The sequence below is a fragment of the Lampris incognitus genome, chromosome 13 (assembly GCF_029633865.1).
Source record: "Lampris incognitus isolate fLamInc1 chromosome 13, fLamInc1.hap2, whole genome shotgun sequence".
In the NCBI taxonomy this organism is placed as follows: domain Eukaryota; kingdom Metazoa; phylum Chordata; class Actinopteri; order Lampriformes; family Lampridae; genus Lampris; species Lampris incognitus.
In genome coordinates this window covers 20,207,442-20,234,825 of record NC_079223.1, presented here as the reverse complement: position 1 = coordinate 20,234,825, position 27,384 = coordinate 20,207,442, and the positions used below count along the sequence as shown (strand labels likewise).

Here is a 27,384-nt window from a genome sequence, read left to right as displayed (position 1 = left end):
TCTCTCATTCACACATAGGTATTCCGTCTTGCTCCTACTGACTTTCATTCCTCTTCTCTCAAGTGCATACCTCCACCTCTCCAGGCTCTCCTCAACCTGCACCCTACTCTCGCTACAGATCACAATGTCATCCGCGAACATCATCGTCCATGGAGACTCCTGCCTGATCTTGTCCGTCAACCTGTCCATCACCATTGCAAACAAGAAAGGGCTAAGAGCCGATCCTTGATGTAATCCCACCTCCACCTTGAACCCATCTGTCATTCCAACCGCACACCTCACCATTGTCACACTTCCCTCATACGTATCCTGCACCACTCCTACATACTTCTCTGCAACTCCTGACTTCCTCATACAATACCACACCTCCTCTCTCGGCACTCTCTCATAAGCTTTCTCTAAATCTACAAAGACACAATGCAACTCTTTCTGGCCTTCTCTATACTTCTCAATTAACATTCTCAAAGCAAACATCGCATCTGTGGTGCTCTTTCATGGCATGAAACCATACTGCTGCTCGCTGATCGTCACCTCTCCTCTTAACCTAGCTTCTATTACTCTTTCCCAAATCTTCATGCTGTGGCTGATCAACTTTATACCTCTGTAGTTGTTACAGTTCTGCACATCGCCCTTGTTATTGAAAATCGGTACCAGTATGCTTCTTCTCCACTCCTCAGGCATCCTCTCACTTTCCAGGATTGTGTTAAACAATCTAGTTAAAAACTCCACTGCCATCTCTCCTAAACATCTCCATGCCATGCTCCAAAGTCATCCTACAGACCACCATCCGATGCTGCCTAGCTACGTTCTCCCCTATCACCACCTTGCAGTCTCCAATCCCTTTTAGATGGCGCCTTCTACATAAGATATAGTCCACCTGTGTGCACTTTCCTCCACTCTTGTACGTCACCCTGTGTTCCTCCCTCTTCTTGAAATATGTATTCACCACAGCCATTTCCATCCTTTTCGCAAAATCGACCACCATCTGTCCTTCCACATTTCTCTTCTTGACTCCATACCTTCCCATCACCTCCTCATCACCTCTGTTCCCTTCACCAACATGTCCATTGAAGTCCGCTCCAATCACCACTCTCTCCTCCTTGGGTACCCTCTCCACCATGTCGTCCAACTCGCTCCAGAATTCTTCTTTTTCATCCATCTCACACCCAACTTGCGGGGCATATGCGCTGATAACATTCAGCAATAAACCTTCAATTTCCAGCTTCATACTCGTCACTCTGTCTGACACTCTCTTCACCTCCAGCATGCTCTTGACATACTCTTCCTTCAGAATTACCCCTACCCCATTACTCCTCCCATTCACACCATGGTAGAAGAGTTTGAACCCACCTCCGACACTCCTGGCCTTACTCCCCTTCCACCTGGTCTCTTGCACACACAGTATGCCTACCTTTCTTCTTTCCATCATGTCAGCCAGCTCTCTCCCTTTACCAGTCATAGTGCCAACATTCAAAGTTCCAACTCTCACCTCCACATGCCTACCCTTCCTCCTCTCTAGCTGCCTCTGGACATGCTTTCCCCCTCTCCTTCTCCTTCGCCCAACAGTAGCATAGTTTCCACCGACACCCTGCTGGTTAACAGTACCGGTGGCGGTCGTTGGTAACCCGGGCCTCGACCGATCCGGTATGTAAGTCTTATTTATGATCCGCATATTTGATTTGGCAAAGATTTTACGCCGGATGCCCTTCCTGACGCAACCCTCCCCATTTGTCCGGGCTTGGGACCGGCACTAAGGATGCACTGGCTTGTGCATCCTCAGTGGCTGGGTTAAACTTTCGACACTAAACCAATTTCAACTTATTAGGCTATAGCCTATATTTGGGCGCATAACCCACCCCGATAGTTCTCTGATATTTATGCGTGAAATGTGTCACTTATCGAGGAAAATGCACCTCGCTGAGTAGGTGAGTTGGCTCGTCTGTGTCTGACTGTAATATAGTAAGCCTATGTTCCTTGGGCAATTGTACCCGGGCATAGCTCAGTCGGTAGAGCTCTCGCCTATGGATCGCAAGGTCGTGAGCTCGATCCCGGGTGCCGCCAACTCAGCGTATGAGTAGCACATTGTGCGAGAAGTGCTGGGAGCTGAGGATAGGTGTTGTGTTCCGTCCTCAGCAGTCCATCTCCCAGAGGTCTAGCGCATTGTACCAGGGATAGACTCCTGCGTAAGCTGGCTGATACCGACAATAGGCCAATTCCGACCCACTTCTTCTATGTTCCCTAGAAAGCCGTCGTTCCCATCATAACCACACCAGCTTATTGGGAAAAGCATCTGACAGATATTAGATAGAAACCATCTGCTCAGTAAGGCCCTTTAAGCATCATAATTGTAATGATAATAATAATAATAATAATATCAATAATAATAATAATGATAATAATAATAGCCTAATAATAATAATGATGATGATGATGATGATGATGATGATAATAATAACAATATAGCCTTATATTAGAAATGCTAAAAATTGGATAATTGAAATATTTATAATTATAAAGTAGGCTAATATAGCATGGTAATAACAATAAAATAATAACAATATCTGCCTGGTCTCTTAAGATTCTAAGATGCTGTATGCTACAGAAATAACGAGACATAGGCCTAGGCTAATGAATACGCCTTTTTGACAAAATATGAATGAAAGGCTAATCAACAACGCTAAAGCTGAATCACAAAACACATATTGCTCGAAAAATAATTTATAAATAGCCAAATGCATACATGATTTCGAGTTTGGAAATATTTAAAACTTGTCGTGGATGTGTGGTCATCTGCACGCAAGTTTCCTGGCGTTCTAAACCACATGATCAAAATTCACCAATGTCTAAACCACCCGCCAACTTGTAACAATTTGCAACAATCGGTTGTTATCGGTGATAACTCGTTAGAGGTTTTAGCCCCTCTTTGTTGAGTAGCCTAATGGACTAGGACTACTCATTTTGCTTTTTTGAAGAAGAAAAAAGCCTTAATGTTAGGCTAGTTAGGCCTTGGAGATTTTTGTTTTAGACCATGCCTTTTCTGGGGGGCTTCTGCCATAGACCAACCCTTTTTCAGCCAAGCTTTTACTAGAAGCATTTTGTTATTAATAGCCTATTATCAGTGTTACTATTGATAGTATTATGCCTGTAATTGTTATTTGTTATTAGGCCTCTTTTATAATTAGGCTATTATTATCATTATTATTATTATTATTATTATTAGGCTGTTGTTGTTATTATTATTATTTATTTATTATTATTATTATTTATTGATATTATTACTATTATTATTATTATTATTATTAAAGAAGAACATCAAAGGATGTAAGGTAGCACTCATCAAATGAAAAAAAAAGACACAATTCTCTATTTTACCATTTCATTGTTTGGCATCAGCCATTAACTTGGCCGGGTGGTCTTCTTCAGAAACCTTAATGACTGATGCCAGACAATAAAATGGTGAAATAGAGGACTGCCTCTGTTATTTTTTTACCATTTGGTGAGTGTTACCTTACATCCTTTGATGTTCGTCTTTGATTCATGTTTTTGGTTTAGCACCTCCACAAGCCCTTTAGTTTTTTGAGAAGCACATATTATTATTATTATTATTAGGCAATTAGCCTATTGTGTAAGGTAGGCGGCCCCCGTTGATGGATACTTTGTGCTGGTCCTAAATTCCAAGTCCTGGTCTAAGTTCTCTGCCTAAAAAGTTCATCATTAAAGTCTTTTTGAAAGAAAGTCTGCCAAGTGATTTAATATGGAAAACGAACTGCAAAATAACAAGAAAGTGGCTGAAGTGTCCAGTGCCGTGCAAATTGAACTTTGAGCGAAGGTAGAAATGGCTAGGTTATACTGGTAGGCGGGCCTACTGCAAGACAAACTTGCGTTGATTGCCGACTGTCCATGCTGAGCCGGAGAGCCAACTAACTAGGCCTACTGCAGTAAATATTGGTAAGAAATAACAATAAAGCAAATTACAGCCTCCTCTAGGCCGAATTTGGATACACACTCAAGGTGGCCTGTGATATACAACAGCCAACAATGGTAATACGGCCTAATTTAATCAGCGGAGGAATAGATTGTCGTAGCCTACAACTCAGCCATGACCCCAGTTTTTATTATTTTGGACCCGTTAAGGAAATAATTTGCAAAAAGGGTCCTAAGTTCCCCGGTTTGTTCCTCGATTGGCAATAGCGGGGAATATAGGACCCTTTATTTGGAAAAAGGTCCTATGTTCCCCTGGAAACAGCGGGGAATATAGGACCCTTTTTCCAAAAGAGGGTTCTATGTTCCCCGGTGTCTATTGCAACCGGGATTATAGGACCTTTTTAGGGGAAAATGGGGAATATGGGACCCTTTTTTTCTCGAAAGGGTTCTATAGGACCCAGGAACTATAGGCACGGCCCCGGTCGAGGCGCTTGTTCAAGGGGGGAGGGGGAACTGGGGAGAATAGCGTGATCCTCCCACGCACTACGTCCCCCTGGTGAAACTCTTCACTGTCAGGTGAAAAGAAGCGGTTGGCGACTCCACATGTGTCAAAGGAGGCATGTGATAGTCTGCAGCCCTCCCCAGATCAGCAGAGGGGGTGGAGCAGCGACCGCGAGTGCTTGGAAGAGTGGGGTAATTGGTCGGATACAATTGGGGAGAAAAAGGGGGAAAAAATCCCAAAAAAATGTGTTGACCACAAAAACTTAGCCCAGGAAACTGTTCTACCAAAGAACTTTTGACGTGAGGCCTTTGGTGCAGCTCAGGTGGGATAGCGGACTAACACGCTAGCGCAGACACGCTGAGGTCCACAGATTCAGGCCCCAGTGTTGCCACTGGGTTAGGCAGACACAGTCCTACTGGATGGAAGTATGTTTCGCCAATGCAATTAGAGACTCACAGGTGGTGGGGCAGCTGAGGGGGGATCTGAGGGACATCTGCACGCCTTATGTGCCCCTAGAGGAACCCACAGTACGCAGGTTAAATGAAGCAGTTGCTGACTTAACACGACCATGAGGGAAAGATGAGCATGGAGAATCATTGAATGCTATGTCGATGAGGTCTGTTGATAAATGGACTGAGGGTTGGGAATTCGAGTCGATAAAATCCAAACAATACCAAGTTGTAGCTCTGCTCATGTTCACAATACCAATCTGTAGCTTTGCTCATGTTCACAATACTTGCTGCACCCTACAGTACTCAATGTTAGTAACTTCCCCGCAGGTAAACTGAAGTGCAGGTGGATTTGATCAAATTCCTCAATTTAGCAGACCCATTCCCAAACCAAGAGGGCCAAACAGATCAGAGGCAGTTTCCTTTGGTAAAGGAGAACAATATATATCAGTGTGTTTACATGCAAGTTAAACATTCAGTTTTAATCAGATTAAGGCAATATTTTGATTATTGTGACTGTCTTGTACACCTTAACTGAACGATCTTAATCAAATTAAGGTCTGAATCAACACAAGCATAATGGAATTAACAGAGCTATGTTTTTTTGTTGCCCATTCAGTTGTCCTCATACACCACGTCCCGCTACCGGCATCTGACCTGGAAATGACAAAGGACAACCTGGCAAGTGGCGGTAAACAAAGGTTACGAAAAGGAAACCGTATGCTCCTAACTCCAGTGCAAATATTTATAATCAATGTTTCGACAACCTTAGATGACTTCTTGAGGATATTCTGCAGGATGGAATCGGTGTGTGGCTTCCTTTACTCAGTGTTTGGCTACTGATCCCGTTAGCCGTCACTGACCAGCAGCAATACAGGTGTGCATTGTCTCCTGTCTGAACAGCAGCGCTCCTGCAGCGAGAACGAAATTAAGTTCATGCTTGACAATATGAAGGCGTTTAATATCCCGAAGTTTTGGATGGGCGAATAAACATTTTTCGAAAAGTCTTGAACACAGTGTTCGAACTTCTATTCCACAATTTAGTTATTCAGTGAGCCTTGAAACTCGGATCTGTAAGAGAATGCATTCATTAAACACATGTAGATACCTTAAACAATCACGTTAATTCCATTATTCACCTTAATCAGTTTATCAACTGCATGTAAACACAGTCACTGAGCGAGAGGGGTGAGAGGATGAGAGAATCGGAGAAAGAGACTGGAAATTTGAGAGAAGGAAATGAGAATGGGGGGGTAAGAATGGAAGGAATGAGTGTCAGAGAAGAAAAGATCTCTTGTCACACGTTCATGTGACTTGTTGAATTGTGGTTTGTCGAGTATGTTTTTGTGTGCGTTTGTATGCTGTGGTTAAGCAATAACTTCTGTTATGGGGTACCGGTGACATTTTGTGTTAACTGATGTATAACTCACAGGCCCCACAACACACACACACACCGTTAAAGATCACTGTGATGTTATTTTTCTCATCGAAGATTTTGCAGTCAATGCTTGCGTGTCCCTGCACAAGTAAACATTTTGAATGATAAAAAGCTCATTACTGATTAATTATGTATGAAACTCTAGCTAACTTATGAATATGTGTAATGTATGTGTATATATATACATATACACTCACCGGCTACTTTATTAGGCACACCTGTCCAACTGCTCGTTAACGCAAATTTCTAATCAGCCAATCACATGGCAGCAACTCAATGCATTTAGGCATGTAGACATGGTCAAGACGATCTGCTGCAGTTCAAATCGAGCATCAGAATGGGGAAGAAAGGTGATTTAAGTGACTTTGAACGTGACATGGTTGTTGGTGCCAGACGGGCTGGTCTGAGTATTTCAGAAACTGCAGATCTACTGGGATTTTCACGCACAACCCTCTCTAGGGCTTACAGAGAATGGTCTGAAAAAGAGAAAATATCCAGTGAGCGGCAGTTCTGTGGGCGAAAATGCCTTGTTGATGCCAGAGGTCAGAGGAGAATGGCCAGACTGGTTCGAGCTGATAGAAAGGCAACAGTAACTCAAATAACCACTCATTACAACCGAGGTATGCAGAAGAGTATCTCTGAACGCACAACACGTCAAACCTTGAGGCAGATGGGCTACAGCAGCAGAAGACCACACCGGGTGCCACTCCTGTCAGCTAAGAACAGGAAACTGAGGCTACAATTCGCACAGGCTCACCAAAATTGGACAATAGAAGATTGGAAAAACGTTGCCTGGTCTGATGAGTCTCGATTTCTGCTGCGACATTTGGATGGTAGGGTCAGAATTTGGCGTCAACAATAAGAAAGCATGGATCCATCCTGCCTTGTATCAACGGTTCAGGCTGGTGTTGGTGGTGTAATGGTGTGGGGGATATTTTCTTGGCACACTTTGGGCCCCTTAGTACCAACTGAGCATCGTGTCAACGACACAGCCTACCTGAGTATTGTTGCTGACCATGTCCATCCCTTTATGACCACAGTGTTCCCATCTTCTGATGGCTACTTCCAGCAGGATAACGTGCCATGTCATAAAGCTCGAATCATCTCAGACTGGTTTCTTGAACATGACAATGAGTTCACTGTACTCAAATGGCCTCCACAGTCACCAGATCTCAATCCAATAGAGCACCTTTGGGATGTGGTGGACCGGGAGATTCGCATCATGGATGTGCAGCCGACAAATCTGCAGCAACTGCGTGATGCTATCATGTCAATATGGACCAAACTCTCTGAGGAATGTTTCCAGTAAATTGTTGAATCTATGCCACGAAGGATTAAGGCAGTTCTGAAGGCAAAAGGGGGTCCAATCCGGTACTAGCAAGGTGTACCTAATAAAGTGGCCAGTGAGTGTATATATATATATATACACACATATAAAATTTTACAGTTTCATTTAGTAGATGCTTTTATCCAAAGCGACGTACATCTTAGAGTTAATGCAACACAAGCAAGGTCTCTAGTCAGGAGGCGTCAACGCAAGTAAGTGCCAAAAACTGGGTTCCAGTCTGATAGGACATATGTAGGTGTCAACAGGCAGTGCACAAAGGCCTAGGGTGCATAGAAGCAAATTGTTTTTTTTTTTTTTTATATTAATACCATCAGGTGTGGAGGTGTTCATGAAAGAGCTGAGTCTTCCGGTTCTTTTTAAAGATGGAGAGGGACTCAGCGGATCGAATGGAGTGTGGTAACTCGTTCCACCACTGGGGAACTATAGAAGAGAAGAGTCTGGCTGTGACTTAGGGCCCCATTGTGTCAGAAGTACCAGACGCCTTTCATTGGCAGAGCGTAGTGAGCAGGACTGCGTGTACACCTGAATGAGGGAGTTCAGGTGGGTGGGGTCTGTTTTAGTTGCTGTTTTGTAAGTGAGCATTAAGGTTTTGAATTTGATGTGGGCAGAAACTGAGAGCCAGTGGAGGGATATGAACATTGGAGTGACATGCTGTTTTGGGTTTGTTGAAGATCAGGTGTAGCGCCATGTTCTGGATCATATGCAGAGGTTTGAAAGTGCATGCCAGGAGACCTGCCATAACAAGTTGCTGTAGTCAATGCATGATATAACAAGAGCCCGTACCAGGAGTTGTGCTGCATGCTTAGACAGGTAGGGTCTAATTTTCCTGAAGTTGTACGGGGTAAATTGGCATGACCGACCAATAGAGGCTATGTGAAAACATGTTAGTTGGTCATCAATCATGACACCCAAGTTTCGGGCAGACTTTGTGGGGATGAGTTGGGTTGATCCGAGCTGGATATTGATCTGTTGTAAGGATGGACTGGCTGGGATGACAAGGAGCTCAGTCTTTGATAGGTTAAGCTGAAGGTGGCATTGTTTCATCCATGCAGCGATATCAGCAAGGCATGATGATATCCGTGCCGAAACTGTGAGGTCATCTGGCGGGAATTATAGGAAGAGCTGAGTATCATCAGCATAGCAATGGTATGAGAAACCATGGGAGCGGATGAATACACCAAGTGAGGTGATGTATATTGAGAAGAGAAGGGGACCAAGCACTGACCTATGAGGCACCCCTGTGGATAAGCCATATGGTTTGGACACTTCTCCCCTCCAAGTTACTCTTTAAAGATCTCCCTGAGAGGTAGGATATGAACCAGTGGAGGGCAGCTCCTGAGATATCAAGCCCAGTGAGTGTGGAGAGGAGGATTTGGTGGTTAACCATGTCAAATATATATAGATTATATATAAAATGTGTTTTAGAACAAACTCACAGAATCGTTTGGGTTATGGAAACGTGTTCTTCCAGTCTATGACAATATTGTGAAAATGGGCATGCCCAAAAGTCAATACTCCATGGTTGTATGAAGCTGTTAGCTGTTTTTGCTAAAGGGTGACAAAGCATAGCTTTAGCAAAAGCAATGAGAGCAATTTAGTTTGCTTCATCATTGTCTGTGTTGAATAGAGGCTTAAGAGTAAGAACAAAACATAGGATTCATACGTAAATCACAATACAACTTCATGCTGTATTTCTTTTAATAGTGCCATTAACCAGTTAAGTTTGCTTGGTCAACTCACCTGTAAAAAAATGTTTGTTTTTTTTTTTTTTTAAATCCCGGGTGTCAATTTAACTCCGAGAGTGTACAAATTGATCCTTTCAGGTCCATTTGTACACTCTCAGAGTTAAATTAACACTCAGGATTTTACTGTTTGCTTATTGATAACAGAAATTCCAGGTTTAGATTCCAGACTGTGTGGAGAACGTTCTTCCCAGGGTTTCTGGAGGAGGGCAAACACAAGCATGGAGTGCTCCGGCACAAAAAAACACAGGTTTAAATGACTGATATGCACAGTGCACTTTGTATGATCGCTATCGCCACTCAGACACCTACTTATCTCAATAAACGGCCATTTCTGTCCCATAGAATACTTTGCTCAACAGACAGATTTGTTCAAAGAGGTACATTATTGGTTTGAAAGAAGAGCAGATGCAAATTTTGCTTAAAAAACTGTGTAGGTTTTTGGCAAAGATATGTTCTCATCACGGTGAATTTTGGGGTGAACAAGAGAAATGCAAGGACACAGATGGTGGACAGGAATATTGCTTGATTAACAGCTAGTCAATAATTAGTGTTGTACAGCACGTAAACAGCTCTTTGGGATGGATATGATAGGTTAGGGTAGTACAGCACTGGGTGTTGTTGCAATATTTTACAAAAAAAGTGATAGAGGCTTGAGGTTGGTGGAATCCTTTTCCTCTTTCTCCCTTTCTTTCACTGTCTATAATGTTTTTGTCATTTTTCTCTGTCATTTCGTCCAGCCAAGCTGTCGTCTGTCTCTCTGCCTCATCAGCATACTGCGGAGGTGGACGGGTGGGAGACGGGGAATGGAGGTGAAGCCACTGAAGCGTCGGCTTACCACTGGCTTCCAGCTCACAATCTTGATTATCACATGTCAGATCGCACATTATGAGCTTCTTTGTTAACCTGGTCTTTGTCAACATCATCTTTGACGTCACTGCCTCCATTATCATTGTCAGCTCCTCACCGTCATGGCAATAATTTGTACTATTGGCCTTAAGAAGCGAATGTCAGGTTCTGGTTCATTGTCACCGTGCTGAACGCACAACGGTGCCTGGACACCCGACAAACCACTTGTTGAGAGAGTGAGAGGAGGGCATGAAAGAAACAGGGAGGAGAGGATTAGGGAGGGAGATAGAAACAGAGAGAATTCTTTACCAATTAGAGGTAAGAACTCTCCTACCCCCCTCCCCCTCCTCCTCCCCTTGTCTCTGAATCTCTCTCTCTCTCTCTCTCTCTCTCTCTCTCTCTCTCTCTCTCTCTCTCTCTCTCTCTCTCTCTCTCTCTCTCTCTCTCTCTCTCTCTGTGTCTGTCTCTGTCTGTCTGTTAGGCAATATGGGCTGACCCAGGTCAGTGTGATTCAGGGCTTAAGCTGGAGGAGGATTGGATCTATTTATAGTCTTGTCTGTTCTGGGCCACACTGACCCCAAGTCTGTTTCTATCTTGTTTTCACTGTCTGTCTTGTCTGTGTTGCTCTACAGCATGCTCCTCTGCATGGCAAATCTGTGCCACAGCCAGGGCTCTCTGGCACAAAAATGGTAGTTAATAGCCTGTTTATACACTAAAACCACCAAGGATTAAAAAACTTAAAACACAGATGTTTATATCCATAGCTCACCCTCCCTCCTTGTCTGTGGTGGGTCTTCGTTTGAGTGCAGCCACAATTTAACCTGTTTTGAGTCAATTAAACTGACTTGAGACAAGTGCTACCGCACCCCACTCCGCCATTATGTCTCATAAATGAAGGTGGTGTGTTGCCCACACACAAACACACACACAACCTGTGCAACTAGGCCAAGAAGTTACAGCCCAACTGAACTTCTGAACATTATCAACAACTCGCCTGCCTTACTTCCACTGAAGCTTAGAGCAGCGCTCAGCAGACTGCAGCTCCTGAGGACACAATGCCCGGCGGCAGCGGACTGGCCTAGCAGACTACAATGGCTCAGAGGCAAGAGGAAGTGGTGTGCATGAAAGCAGAAGAGGGGTAAGCGGGCCAGTCTGTTGGCCAAGCTAAAAGCTAATGCGACCAGGCCAGCTATTCCATCGCTCTATCTGGCCAACGTTTGCTCACTGGATAACAAAATGGATCTGATCTGACTGAGACTGAGTGCTCATTGGGAGATGAAGAACTAATGTGTTTTTCTCCTGATGGAAACTTGGCTAAACCGTCATATGTTGGACTTGGCTTTTCAACTCGACGGGTTGCTACTCTTCCATGCAGATTGGAATCGGTTGGTGGGGAAAACCTAAGGATGTGGACTCTGCATATACATTAACAAAGGTTGGTGTATAAACTGTTCTCTGGTTAGCAGTCATTGCTCTGGGGCAGTAGAACACTTAATAATAAAGTGCCGGCCACATTTGCTGCGAAAATTCACAGCAGTGTTCATCGTGGCTGTTTACATGCCCCCAACTGCTAATGCTAAAGACATGCTCAGGGAGCTTCACGATAACAGCTGGCTCACTTCAAAACAAGGACCCGGAGGCACTCTACGTGATTGCGGGTGATTTCAACCATACCAACCTGACAGAAATCTTACCAAAGTTTCGCCAGCTTGTCACCACTGCCACCCGAGGAGCGAACACGCTTGACCGCATGTATACAAACAGACAGAGGACATACAGAGCCATACCCCAACTCTGACCATATCTCCATCATGCTGGTCCCTGCTTGCCACCCTCTGCTGAAGTCCAGGAAATCAACACCAAAGACATCCCTGTGTAACCGATTGATACTGCCTCCATGCTCCAGGACTGTTTTGAGTGACCTGACCATGGATGTATTAGTAGAACTGGATACCGGATCTAAAAATGACACCTGTTCATTCCTATGAGAATTGCTTGCCTGGCGCATATGCCGAAAAAATTTCTGGCTTCCAGGTTACTTCCAGGTACACGCAGCCCACTTAATATGGGCAGTAGTGTTACTCCCATCATGCCTCTAGGCTATGAGAACAAGCGAACCGCATTCAGGATCGGGCGCCGCGCGTATATCTTGATGTGTGAAAGAGATGGCTCAGCTTTGTGTCATTTATTCACCTTTACCTTTGATTTTTGTTCATCCGGACAGCGTTTGTTTAACCTAGCAAAGATCCTCGTTCTCGAGACCGCAACATGACTGGGCGTAGAGCGTTCGTACGCAGCCGTGACAGAATGCAGAAAAAAATAATTTTCTGGGCTGTGGAACATTTTTAAAAAGATTAAAACCCCATGGCTTAAAAATATACGATACAAAGAGTAATAATTGACCATGATTATAGCTGCAGGTGTCCCGTCAACAGTTTTACCGGCGTCTCTTTTACAATGGTGGTCTATGAGGGAAATGCTTTTTGGGCCGCAGGGGATTTTTCACTGTAATATCGCGAGTGGCCACTGGGGAAAATGGCTGCAAGGCTGAGCAGTGGCACCATATCCAGTTCTACTATAATACATCCATGGTCCTGACTGGCAGATCTTCAGAGAGGTAGCAACAAGTGCTGAAGATGTGGACCTGTAGGAGTATGCATCATCTGTCATCGGCTGCATCAGCAAGTGTGTGGATGATGTTACCACCACCAGAAAAATTAAGATCCACCCCAACCAGAAACCCTTGCTGATTGCAGAAGTCTGCTCTGCTGGAAATGTGTGACTGCGTTGAGGTCTGGCGACACATCTGCACTCAAAGCAGCAAGGGGAAACTACACTGGGAGTATAAAGAGGGACAAAGCTACCTCTGATGTCAAAAGCCAAGGTAAGTTCTCCACCAAGAACCCTTGGAGCACGTGACAGGGCATCAAGAACATCACAGACTAAACCAGAAGAGATGCCGAATGCCTCAGGGACTCAACTCTTCCTGATGCTCTTAATACCTTTTATGCTAGTTTTGAGGATTCCAACACCTCTCCTAGCTCCAGGTTCATCTCCACCCCAGATGAGCTGTGCCTCAGTGTGACTGCAGTAGATGTGAGGAGGACCCTGCAGAAAGTCAACCCCCGCAAGGCTGCAGGCCTGGACAACATCTCAGGCCGTGTTCTCAGCAGTACTGACACACATCTTTGATTCCTCACTGTCCCAGGGGAAAGTGTCATGACAGTGTCATGCCTGAATGACTATTGCCTGGTGGCACTCACTCCAGTAATCATAAAGTGCTTCAAACCTCTTTTCATGACACACATAAAGAAGACCATCAACATCACAGTAGACCCCCACCAGTACGCATACAGACAAAACCACCCCACTGCAGATGCCATCTCATCTGTGGTTCACCTGGCTCTCACACACACACTTGGAGAGCAAGGACTCCTATATCAGACGCTTCCTTGACTTCAGTTCCGCCTTTAATACTATCATTCCACAAACCCTTATAGATAAACTGTCACTGCTTGGGCTGAGCTCATCTTTGTGCAGCTGGGTACTGGACTTATTGACAAAAAGGGCCCAGTACGTTAGAATCCACAATATCTCATCCTCTCCCATTATCCTCGGCACCAGTTCCCCCGAGGGATGCGTCCTAAGCCCCCTACTGTACACTCCACTGACCTATGATTGCTTAGCCAAGCAGCCAAGCAATCATATTGTGAAATTCACAGACGATACGGCAGTGGTGGGACTCATCATTCACAACAAGGAGTCGGAGTACAGACAGGAAGTGGAAAAACTGGATGCCTATTGCAAAGTGAACAACCTCTCCATCAATGTAAAGAAAACAAAGGAGATGATTGTGGACTTAAGGAAGACCCCCCCCCTGCCCTTTACATCAGAGGAGCAGTTGAGATGGTCTCCTGCTTTAAATACTTGGGTGCACATCACTTGAAGCATCAGCACAACAAGGATAATGAAGAAAGCCCACCAATGCCTCTACTTTTTGAGGAGGCTGAAGACTGCTGGCCTTGGCACATCAGCCCCCATTTCCTTTTACAGGTGTGTTGCGGCGAGCATCCTAGCTTCCTGCATCACCGTGTGGTATGGTAACTGCTCTGCTGCAGAAAGACGGTCATTACAGCGGGGGGTAAAGACTGTGCAGAAGATCATTGGCAGCAGTGAACCCTCCATTAGTGACATTTATATCAGCAGGTGCAGGAAAAAGGCCTCTTGCATCACAAGGGACTCTACCCGCCCTGCAAATGGACTGTTTGCCCCCCTCCCATCAGGCAGGAGGCTACGCAGCATCAGGACCAGAACCACCAGGCTGAGGAACAGCTTTTTCCCTGATGCTGTGAGACTGATAAATTCTACATCTCACTGAACAGAACTGAATTGAATTATTACTATTAGTATTTTATTCGTTCATATCAGGGCATTGCTGTACTTTGGGCTCACTAGGCCACCTTGTTTTTCTTTTAGACCTCACATTCTTATCCTCACGCTCTTCTCACTCTATATTTTCATATTTAAAAAAAATTGGGTGGTGTTTTATTTTTTTGCTTTGTTTCTTGGTTTTATTATTGCTATTACCTGTACCGACACCTGAGTACCTCATTTTGTTCCCTTTCATGTAGAACATGTTCTGGAATGACAATAAAAGTATTATTTTCCTTACACACACGCACGCACACACACACACACATACACACACACACACACACACAACTCCCTTCACTTGCAGCCAGTGTTGTTCAAGCTCGTGTGAGGAGATAAGCAGATGTGGGTGTGTGGCTTGGGTAAAAGATGGAGGTGTGGAATCAGCTCTGTTTGGAGCTGCTCAAGATGAATACTGGCGAACTATAAGAGACTGAAGATGTCTGATGCAGAATACTGATCAGTGTAGGATGTTGAGCCTTTGAACATAAGTTGTGCATCACTGGTTTAAATGAAACCCGGTGTATTAGTCTCTGTCACAAAGGTATAAAATCTAATTTACTTTGATTTCTGACATTTTACACATGGCCCCTGACAACAAGTTTTTGGTATAGAGGAAATTCTCTACTAATTTGTACCCGATTTGAACCTCCGATCAGCCCAGTATCCCGCCACAGCAGTAGTGCATCGTTGTATCCTACAAGTCGTGTGTGTGTGTGTGTGTGTGTGTGTGTGTGTGTGTGTGTGTGTACTGAATGTGCATGTGGGTATGTGCACGTTGTTTTTCTGTCAGTGGCCTGCAAAACAGCTTTTGTCAAGGATAAACCGCAAGTAAGTGTGTAAAATTGAAATACCAAATTTGTTTTTAACAAGTGCATTGAACATTGAATAACAACGCTTGTTCACAAATTGAATGTGCGTGCCAATGAACCCTGGATCAACAAAACTAGTACCACAAAAAAAAAATTTTTTTAAAAGCATGGAAGGACAACTGATTTTGAGTGTCATGGGCAAAAAAGAAATTTAGAGAACAAAAAAAAATCAATTTGGAGGAATTTGTGCAGCTAATCAGGTGCTACCTTTCAGTGACACATACTGTGGTAAACGGGATCCAAATGAAACAGGAGCTCTTGCACGTTCACAAGTCAAAAAGCTACTGTCAGAATTGAAATTAAGGTATAAAAACATTCGTCCAGCATAAAAACCTTGGAGTATTTGTCTCACCAGTTCTAGTTATGCAGGGGTTTGTTTCTGTTAGGTGGTTTGGCTTCCCCCTTGTTCTTCCCTAATTGCATCTGAGCTATTGGCCATCCAAAGGATTTTCTAAGAAATGGTGAAAAGGCGTCCAGGTAGTATAGCGGTCTGTTCCGTTGCCTACCAACATGGGGATCACCTGTTCGAATCTCCGTGTTACCTCCGGCTTGGTCGGGCGTCCCTACAGACACAATTGGTTGTTTCTGCGGGTGGGAAGCCTGATGTGGGTATGTGTCCTGGTCGCTGCACTAGTGCCTCTGATCGGTTGGGGCACCTGTTTGGGGGGGGGGATAGCATGATCCTCCCATGTGCTCCATCCCCCTGGTGAAATTCCTCATTGTCAGGTGAAAAGAAGCGGCTGGTGACTCCACATGTATCGGAGGAGACGTGTGGTAGTCTGCAGCCCTCCCCGGATCAGCAGAGGGGGTTGAGCAGCAACTGGGATGGCCTGGAAGAGTGGGGTAATTGGCCAAGTACAATTGGGGTGAAAAGGGGGGGGGGATCCAAAAAAGAAAAAACTGGCGAAAAGGAAAGAATTTATTATCCGGAGCAGGGTGCTAGTTTCAATTCAGATTGTATATCTCCATCCATCCATCCATCCATCCATTATCCAAACCGCTTATCCTGCTCTCAGGACCACAGGGATGCTGGAGCCTATCCCAGCAGTCATTGGGCAGCAGGCGGGGAGACACCCCGGACAGGCCGCCAGGCCATCACAGGGCCCCCCCACACACACATTCATACATAGGGACAATTTAGTATGGCCAATTCACCTGACTTACATGTCTTTGGACTGTGGGAGGAAACCAGAGCCCCCGCAGGAAACCCACGCAGACAACATGCAAACTACACTCAGAGGACGACCCGGGACAACCTACTAAGGTTGGACTACCCCGAGGCTCGAACCCAGGACCTTCTTGCTGTGAGGCGACCGCGCTAACTACTGCACCACACTAACCACTGCGCCACCGTACTCTGTGTGTGTGTGTGTGTGTGTGTGTGTGTGTGTATTTTTTTTAATCCAGTTAGTCAAGTAAATTCTCTATGAGACAGTACAAGCCTGTTTTATGCTATAAGCAATCCACCAGCTGTCAATAAAACTACTCAAGGAAGGACATACCATCTACTGTCCTTCCTCGAGTAGTCTTATTGACAGCTGGTGATTGCTTATAGCATGAAACAGGCTTGTACTGTCTCATAGAGAATTTACTTGACTAGCTGGATCATTTTGCTCTGAAAATACATTAAATTTTGAATTTGGTATTGCTTGAGATCCAAATATATTTATGATCTCAAATATTAAAATGAGCTTGGACTATGGGACTGTTGTGCATGGTTGTGTGGCAGGTGTGTACCACTCTTTAAATCTGATCGTACCAATAAACATCCAGAATAAGAGATACTTTGTGAATGGCGCAAGCTTGCCTAACTAGTTTGTGGACACGCTTTAGGAACAGGTCTGCTATGTGTTTGGCACAGAGGAGAGCTTGTGGGGGTAAAGGGTCTCAAAGTTCTGCCATGAATGTTTTTGAGGGAGGGAGGGAGAGAGAGGCACGAAGTGAGGCTAAGAGGCTGTTTTTAGTCATCCGCACAGCACAGTTTTGAGATATACTGTACACATGCGTGTATAGTATATATCAAGTTTTTAAAATTCAAATTGTATATTTGAGTACATATACTAGACACATGCACACAAACACACACAATATATTCACATGCACATAACCAGAAACTTATCCACCAACCACTTAAGTCAACAAACAAGCGTGCGTGCATGAACACACACACACACACACACACACACACACACACACACACACACACACACACACACACACACACACACACACACACACACACACCCCATTTCTTTCCCATATTGTGCACTAACCTCACTGTTATACACACAGACTCACACTAGGGGCACTAGGTGAGCCAGAGTATATTGTCCTAAGGATGAAGGAGGCAACACTTCAGCATGTAAAGGGGATGTCACCAGGCCACATACGCACACCCATGTCTCTCTTGGCTAGCTGAGGGTGGTCTAGCACTTGGTGTGTGCCTTCCTTAATGACATGCTTTAGACTGGAGAGGCTGTTGCTGATAAGGGTTATATGTAGTCAGGGACTTGTCACCGTACCATCCTGATTTGGTAAGCATGCCGATAGCCAGGTGACCCCTAATCAGTAGATGAACCAGACATGGCAAAGTGGTGTGTTGTTGGCTGTCAACAACACATTGGTTGCCCTGTCTCTGGAGAACGTCTTAGGTCTTCAGTCTGAAGAAATGCTTTCCTACGCTGGGTTTAAACAAATATTGACCATCTTCAGCTTTGCCATCTCATCCTTGATACAAATTATTTGGTATTGTCTTTCTGATTCATACTCACTCTCTCACACACACACACACACACACACACACATACATACATACACACGCACACGATGATTAGATAACTTGTTTTCAATCAGTGAATGTGGACTGGAAGGAAGAATAGATTCAGCCGTCCATCCATCTACAGTAGCACTCCATTAACATGCAGAGCTCTCAGAATAAAGAAACGTAATGATGCACCATGGGAGAGATCAGCACTCCGATCCACTCAGACCACATGCTGTTTAATCGACTCTCACAACCACACCCAGGGATATCCGAATCTGTCCTGGAAAACACCTAAAGACTTTGGGCTAGAGTATGTGTGCACTGTATACAAGCATGGCATTTTCAAATCTTTGTGTATTTTTGCATGCACATCGTGGTCTTTGAAGGGCCTGGGTTGGGCGGTGGTCTTTATTGATAACATGTGGACTGGAAGAAAGAATAGATTCATCCATCCAACCATCTACAGTAGCACTCCATTTACATGCAGAGCTCTCAGAATAAAGAAATGTAATGACGCAATTCTAATAAATTCATGAGCGAACAAGTTGATGGAAATGGTTGCTTGGAAAGTAACAAGCCTAGCTTTTAGTCATATCTAGTCTAGCCTGCTTTTTGCATGGAGTTCTTTTTTTTCTTCTTCATGGTTTCTGTTGACCTGTGGTTAGTTTCTGCTGCTTCTGTTTGCCTTCAAGTACTTTGTTACCACGAGAAACCTCAAGTTAGTTTCAGGTCTTTTCATTGAAGCTTGTGCTCAGTCTCTGCTGTTCCTTTGGAAACCGTCTGTCAGTCTGTAGTGTTCTTCAGACGATTGCCGACAAAACTGTTCACAATCGTCAACATGATGAAACTATCGCCACAGGCCAGCGTTGAAAAATGGCCTATTTTTGCATTCATGCTCATCCAAAAGTACCAGTGACCAAACCCATTACAGCTCTGGGAAGAAGGCCGTGCAATGTCGACAGAAGGCCTTGATTTCCTCTCTTCTGAACACACCGATCAGACCTATCATACACTTCTGCAGGTTAGCAAACACACATTTATACACACAGAGTGGTTAGTCATTGTTGATATAACTCCTGTCCGGAATAAGAGCTTCAGCTGATTGGCTTAGAGCTGAAGTCTGCAATTTTTCTTCATTAATAAGTTGCTTTTTTCCCATGAGTTGAAATGTGGTGACGATGTGGCGATTCTGTTGGACAGGCAGTCACTACTAGTTTTATATTGGAGGTGGAGAGAAATAAAACTACTGCAACTGATTTTCTTGGACTGCAAACAAGGTGAAGCAGCCGAAAATGGCATCCTTGGACCAAAGCTAATGCAGGCCATTGGGGTTGGGTGGTATGTCAACATTTTGTTATCAGCCACAGCCACACCAGTGTATTCAGGAGGCAGGGCTGGAGACTGCTTGGGGGGAAGAAAAAAAAAACTTATTTGATTTTTCAGATTCAAGACTATCCAAATGCGGCAGATAATCCAACAAGTTCTTTGGATTCCTTTATTTGTTTTCTATTTTTTATAGGGATTGTATGGCTCAGGAGGTAGAATGGGCTGTCTAGTGATCAGACGGTTCCTCGTTCGATCCCCAGCTCCTGCAGAGAGCATGTCGAAGTGTCCTTGAGCAAGACATTGAATGCCTAACTGCTCCCGATGAACTTGTTGGGCCTTGCATGGCAGCCTCCACCATCAGTGTATGAATGTCTGTGTGAATGGGTGAACATGAGACGTACGCTGTAAAGTAGTTTGAGTGGTCGGTAGACTAGACGAGCACCATGTAAATGCAGTCCATTTACCGTTTCACTGAGTGATAGGCCTACTGTGTGTTTGATATTTATTGTCTCAAATGAATGTTTATTCTGTTTTCAAAATAAATCTGCCTTTAGCTTATCCTCTGACATCTGTGGTCTCATCGTTGTTCTCCTGTGCACACTGCCTGCCGAATGGTGCTGAATTTTAAAAATGATCCTCATGACTATACTGTGCACTAGACTAAATGGTGCATGTCATAAAAAATACCCTCAGAATCACACCATTATACAGGACAACAGACAACGTGGAGCGTATTTGCCATTTCAGATGTACCTTAGTCCAAGTAATAGTGTGGTAATACCTTATTCTACAATGGTTGCAATGGAAATTACAGGTTAATCACTGGTAGTTATTGGTATAGTTAGGTAGTTATAGAAAATAAAACAATAATGACCGATACACAGAGTTAAATAGCATTAATATTGCAGTGAGGTTACATGTGAACGTGCTGGGGGTAGTGGCTGCTTCTTCTGGATCACCACCTTGCCGTGGAGGAGAAGCTTGAGTGTACCAATGATCCCAAGAGCTATGCCGTCCGGAGCTTGGCTCTCCATGCCATTGGACTCTGGCCACCCCTTGCCAAGGACCGTGTGGTGGCTGCAGCAGCATTAGCCACGCCACGTAAAAAGCTGTCACATGCAGGCGTCCTCCCCCAAGGATACCCACAAGGACCTAGAAGGAGGACAGTCATACTCAACCCCGAGTGACCACCAGTGATGATGAGTGGCCGCAGTTTGGAAAGGTCTTAAGTTTGGTAAGATTGGTCGATGAAACCGTCGGACTTGTGTTTCAATCGTGTACCTGACACAAAGCGTCTCCGCTGACTGAAGTGCTAAAGGTCTCTAACAATGTAGCAGTTGATGAACTTGTTAACATCATATGTAGCGTCTTGAGCCAGTCACTTTTTCAAAGTTGCGAGATGGATTTGGTTTTCCGTAGCTTTATCGGCAGGACATGGCATGGAAGTGAGGGTTTTGGCTACCACATGTGCAAAAATATATGCTAGCATGGTACTGCAAGTTTATAGATAAAACAATGATAGAGCTATTGACAATGGAATGTATCACCTTTCAATTATGATTCCCGAACAAGGATTTCCCCAACTCCCAAGAGTTCAAAGGTCAAGACATAGACAATTTATTCTTTGGTGGACTTTGCCACTTTACATCCTTTTTATTTGCCCGTTTTAATTGCTGTTATATTAGTAAATATTAGTAATTTGTTAAACCTCACCATCTCATACTTTCTTGGTTTCTTGTCCTGTTTACTTCGTTCTCTTTTACTCCCCATCCTCTTCTTACCTTGCATACTCAACTCGATGTGTTTCCTTTACTATATTTCTTTTCCCTCCCACTTAATTTCTCCTTTTCCTCTCGTTTTCTCACTTTGCTTCAGTGATAGAGCCTCCATGCTGCTGTTTGCTATTACCTGTATGTGAATAAGATAAGATAGGGGGAGCCAGGAACAGTCACTGCATTCCCAAAAGGTTTAGAAATCCAACCACAACAGCTCTCACCTGTGGAAATGACAGCCTAACTAGCACTTTGTGCTGAGTTGGGGGGTTGTGGGCATATATTTCCATGGTACAGCTGTCTGATTTGTGCGTGTTCATGTGTGTGGGTGGGGAGTGGGATGTGGGGGCTTGCAGAATAGTCATGCATATTCGGTTTTGCTTGCAATGTTCATTTTGAATTGATGAGATCCCCCTACTCGAAGCCCATCAGGCTGATTGTCCTGCCCGTAACCCTGGTATGGCCCAAAGCCAGGGTATGGTCAGGAGGATTATGGGCATTCTCTCTCTCTCTCTCGCTGTCTCTCTCACACCCACATAAGAAGCCCATTTGTCCTGCAAAGGCCAACAGCTGGTGGCAGGGTCAGCCAGTATGAACTTGACCTTTGACACCCTTCATTCCCCCCCCAACTGCTTATCTGTCCAATTTGTCAAGAGGATACACCATCCATCCGACAAGCAATCTGTTTGGCTTGAACTGAAGCCACTAATCCCATGAAAGTGGACACACGCACACGCACACGCACACGCACACACACACACACACACACACACACACACACACACACACACACACACACACAAGGATGTTGGCGATCCTAACCATTAGAATCATTAACTGGACGCTGATTGTATTAAGGCCGAACCCACGAGACTAATTTAACTAAGTACAACCTGCTGTTGTGCTGCAACATTGGGTTAGCACTTGAGAGAGAGAGAGAGAGAGAGAGAGAGAGAGAGAGAGAGAGAGAGAGAGAGAGAGAGAGAGAGAGAGAGAGAGAGAGAGAGAGAGAGAGAGAGAGAGAGAGAGAGAGAGAGAGAGAGAGAGAGAGAGAGAGAGAGAGAGAGAGAGAGCCTGCGTGCATGTCGCTGTGGCTGGTGCACATCTAGCATGTGTTGTGAGATTTGTCGAGCATCAATTAATTTATCTGCATTATCAGCTGGTAACTGTTATGAAACATCCTCCCGAGTTCACACACTATGAGGGGGAAAATAATATGAAGAGAACACACTTGACATTATTTCTGCCCTAGAAGTGCACAACTACAACACACATCTCCATTTTTTGTACACGTTGCTGGTAGATCCTTTAACAACAACAACAACAACAGGAACAGAAAAAAAAATCCCAATGTACCAAGTAATAGAAAAAGTGACAAAAAGAAGGCACTCTTGACTGATTTACTGACTGGGGAAAGCATGCTTCCCTTAGAAATGTCTGCAAAATGCCCATTTCTCAACCTGCCTATATATGAACATGCACATGTATTTGCGTGCAATGACAACCATGGACCTGACTGCACTTTTTTTGTGTCTGATTTGTGTGGTCCTAGCCTATTGGTCCTCTCTGCTCTGTAGAAAGTGTCTGGAAAGAAAGGAGGGTACATTTTAACTGTCTGACGTTTTTTGTTACAATTGTTTTTTTTTTCTTTTCCTCCAGCAGGCAGATAATCATATTCCCCGTTTGCCATTCAGCCGATCTGAAAACAGTTCCACTAACTTTGTTTGTTTTTGATATAAGCCGATATGGGTTTGAATGAGGGAACACTTAAGTCTTAACAAGCAGCTTCTTTTTTTTGTCAGTTCGGTCGAGCTGCCGCAGCTCTCTCACTACCCCGTGACAACTTTGCAGTACGCCACAGCCGAAACCATACAGGAAAAAGACTCTTGTTTCGATATAGGCTGTCTTATGTCACTTCCCTCTGCAGCCATCGTTTGGCAACACTTTCGCGCTCCCCCTCCCTGGTGTGGGTTTCGTTTAATTCAGTTTCTGACACAACGTGATGTGTGTGTGTGTGTGTGTGTGTGTGTGTGTGTGTGTGTGTGTGTGTGTGTGTGTGTGTGTGTGTGTGTGTGTGTGTGTGTGTGTGTGTGTGTGTGGTGTGTGTGTGTGTGAGAAAGAGAGAGAGAGAGAGAGAGAGCGAGAGAGAGCGTTATAGTTTTTCAGTGTTGGGAAAGAAGAGCATGACTGTGTCGCTCACTCACTAAATAGGATTCCTAATATTTTTTTGACATCCTCTATGATATCACATAACCAAATTCTTCTCTTCGTAGAACTGACATTTATCCCTCCCTCCCTTTTCTTTCTTCTCCCCAGATCATCAGAAATTGGAACGAGAGGGCCAGAATCTGTCGCCTGCTCAAGCACCCAAACATAGGTGAGTCCTGTTCAAAGCTCTACCATGGGTGGCCACTGGATGTCCTTGACAGTAGTTTTTTTTTACACCTACTGTATCTGTCTTCTCTGTCTATATGTTCTCTGTAACTATGATATTAATATTTAACCTTTCATTTATGCAGATGCACACAACGTGCCTTTTTTGGAGTGTACATATTTAGTCACTTGTCAACCTGTTTGTCGATAAAGAGGGCGTTCTGTGTGACGGCGGTGCCCTCGGGGAGGAACCGTGGGGAGAGGGAGGGCTGAATATGTATATAAACCTGCTCACAGCTCGGTCTTCCCCTGCACAAATCCAAATCCTATACTGATGGCCACTGAAGCAGATGGGGATTTAGTGCCTTGCTTGACAGCATCCCAGAAGTTGAGTCAGTTCATCCGGACACAACGTTGTGTCCAGATGAACTGATTCAACCTCTGGGATTTCCTTACCTGGATTACTGAGTATGCATCAAGACCCTATTTGGCAGCACTTTGGTAGAAGCTGCTCAGGTAACAGCAGGTTTCTGAAGCTCCCCCTCATATGAGAGTTGTACCAGCTATCTTCACGACAGGCACTTAAGCTAGTGGAAAAACAGTAACATTACTCTATTTCACACTGTTGGAGAAGGGTCCAACATCCCATGTGAGGACCCTCAGTTCTACGAGCCAGTGAGTGACGTAGTGACTGTGTGCATACATTCTACAGATTTCCCACGTGGGGACTGTCATTTCTGTGCAGGTGCATTAGATGAAAAATATTTTCCATCTGGCCAGTTACCCCACTCTTCCAAGCCATCCCGGTGGCTGCTCCACCCCCTCTGCCAATATCGCCTGGGCTGCAGACTCCACATGCCTCCTCCGATACATGTGGAGTCGCCAGCCGCTTCTTTTCACCTGACAGTGAGGAGTTTCACCAGGGGGATGTAGCACGTGGGAGGATCACGCTATCCCCCCCAGTTCCCCCCTCCCCACCTGAATAGGTGCTCCGACTGACCAGAGGAGGTGCTAGTGCAGTGACCAGGACACATACCCACATCCGGCTTCCCACCCGCAGACACGGTCAATTGCATTTGTAGGGACGTTTCTAGGGGCCAGACCTCCTCAAAGTCCCTTGTAGTTCATTCAGGGTGTACCCAGTTACTGTGTGTCGCCACGAGAGGAGCACTATATAGGGCTTGCTGTTGGAGAGGCTATGTACTGGCAGGGAGAGACATAGGTGCTCGGCTCTCCTGTTCGCATTTCTGCTAGCCAGCGGGGAAGGTTGAGAGTGGGACGTGACAGGCACAGAACACTACACCAACACACTAGACACTTCACAACAACCCCACTTCTTACAACAAGATTGTCAGACACACGCAAAATATGAAGCAGGTTAGGTTAGTTACTTGTTAGTCAGTAGTTATAGTTAGCTGTTAGTTAGTAGTTAGTTTGTTGAAGGAAGTTAACCCAATAGCCAAACGGAGGAGAGACATTTCAGCATTGTTATGTTGGAAAGCTGGAAAAAAAATTGTAATCATAACCACTAGGCCATGAGGGCTGATGGCTGTTGTAATCTCTAAACTATTTACAATTATACCATTAGTGTAATGAATTGTACTATTCGAACAGTATTACAGTTCTGATGAAGTAGCTGCACAGAATCCGATGTGTGGGTAGCATTTTGAATGAAAAGACTTAACACCCTTGCCTGGGTCCAGACCTTTGAATCCGCCCACTCCACTGAGTTGACTGATTCTTCTGGTCTGGCATCAGGACATGAAACAGTGGTTTTTTGGTTGAAAAAGCAATTATCCAATGAGTGCTGCAGGGGGACTAATGATTAGCCAATCAGGACCATGGGTGGGACAACGGTGTCGTCGAGCTATTGTCAAGCATTAGACGGCATGTCTTCTCAATATCGCCCGACACTGTAGTTTGTTTTTACTTCGCCCCCGCTCGTAAAACCCCGGCAAAACCAGTATGTTGGCTTCGCTATTCATCAGTGTTGACTTAAAAAGACGTTAGATTCAGGCGGATGTGTTGGTCTCGGGTGATTGCTTAGGGAAAATCGACCCCCCCCCCACGGAAAACGGTTGGAGTGGAGGCAATCTCCGACCTGAAATGGAGTGTAATGAGTTGACAATTCTGTCTGATATCAGCCAAATAACACGCTAGCTAGACTTTAAAAGTGTAGTTAGGCTGCAAAATGAAATGACCGCACACTTAACCGATAGTTTGAACTAGATTGTCACAGGGAAGCTAGATACAAAACACCTGTGAGATTATCCAATGCCTACGTGTCAGTAGTCACATTCTGACCTTTTCGGATTGCACACAAAGTGGAACTGGATAAACACGGATGCTTCTTCCTGTAAGGTAATATGTTTTACCTGTGCCTGGAGAGCTCTGTCCACTGAGGGAGCCCTTCTTTTGTCCAAGGAAAGAAATGCCCTCTTTTACAACCTATCACAGCACAATATTTTCAGTGGCTAGAGGGCCAGGTGGGGCTTTGATTTTTGATCACAGCGAGTGTTATTTTTGAAGTAAGGGCAGGTTTACACCATCATGTCATTAAAAGAGACTCTTGGACAATTGGCACTCAACAGTCCCCCTGTGACGCTAAAGACCAGCAGGGTTGTTTTACGAGGGAGCGACTGAAACTTAATCAGCTCCCCCTGAAAAAAGCCCCTGGCTCAGTTATTACACAGATCAGGAGCAAAACTGTGGCATTTCATTTTAATTGTGTTGAAGCATTACTGCGCTGTCAGATTTGTAGATATTTTTTTCAAATAGTGACACATTTGGCTTTTTAACGTTGCTGGCAATGTGGAAAGCCAATTTTTACTATGCTGCGGCAGAAGTGTATCAGCCGTTGTGTGTAGAAAAATGTCTGTTGGAAGAGGAGTGGGAATTAAACTTGAGAGGAGACTTTGACTTAAGGCCAAATAACGCCCCGAGGTTTTGCCCCTAGTGGCAGAGGTGTGAATAGTTGTCTGTCAGCCATTGTCCTTGCAACTACATTACAATGAGGTCAATCAGGGGTACATACCACAGGCTACCTCGGCAAAACAGAGAGCAGTCACAGACCGACATCATCTTGCATTACTCCTCACTATTAAGGAATATATATATATATAAGGGTAAAAATCAGTGCAGTATTCCTTTTAGGATAAAGGTTAGGATCAGCTAAAGGTTGTAGGATCTTGAATGAGAAGGAGGACCACTAAAACATATAGCTAACTTTATCTAAATCAGTCCTCTTTTTCTCTGCCACACTGTCTGTCTGTTCTTAGATTATCCCTCTCTTTTTTCTTTTTTTTGGTCCTTGTCTGTTGCTTTCTGTGTCCTTCTCTTTCTCTTTCTTTTCATATTGCTGTGTGCCCTGGGGCCTCTGTTTCATTTTCTTTCGTTCTTTCGTTCTTTCTTTTTCTCCATTTCTTTTCAACCCCTCATCTCTCTGTCTGTCACTCACCTATGCTGACATGGTAGCAGCTATTCATTTCTACCTCTCACGGTTGCCTAGCAACAGGTGGAGGCTTCTACAGAATGTTTGACCACGGACACGCAAAAGGAAAAACTGGAGTGTGTGTGTGGGGAGGGGGGGGGGTT

The 27,384-nt window shown here is 44.6% G+C and overlaps 1 pseudogene; it reads left to right on the top strand.

Moving 5' to 3' along the window:
- The window catches only part of LOC130123179 (calcium/calmodulin-dependent protein kinase type II subunit gamma-like), a 96,258-nt pseudogene that overhangs the window by 28,484 nt on the left and 40,390 nt on the right, over window positions 1-27,384 (top strand).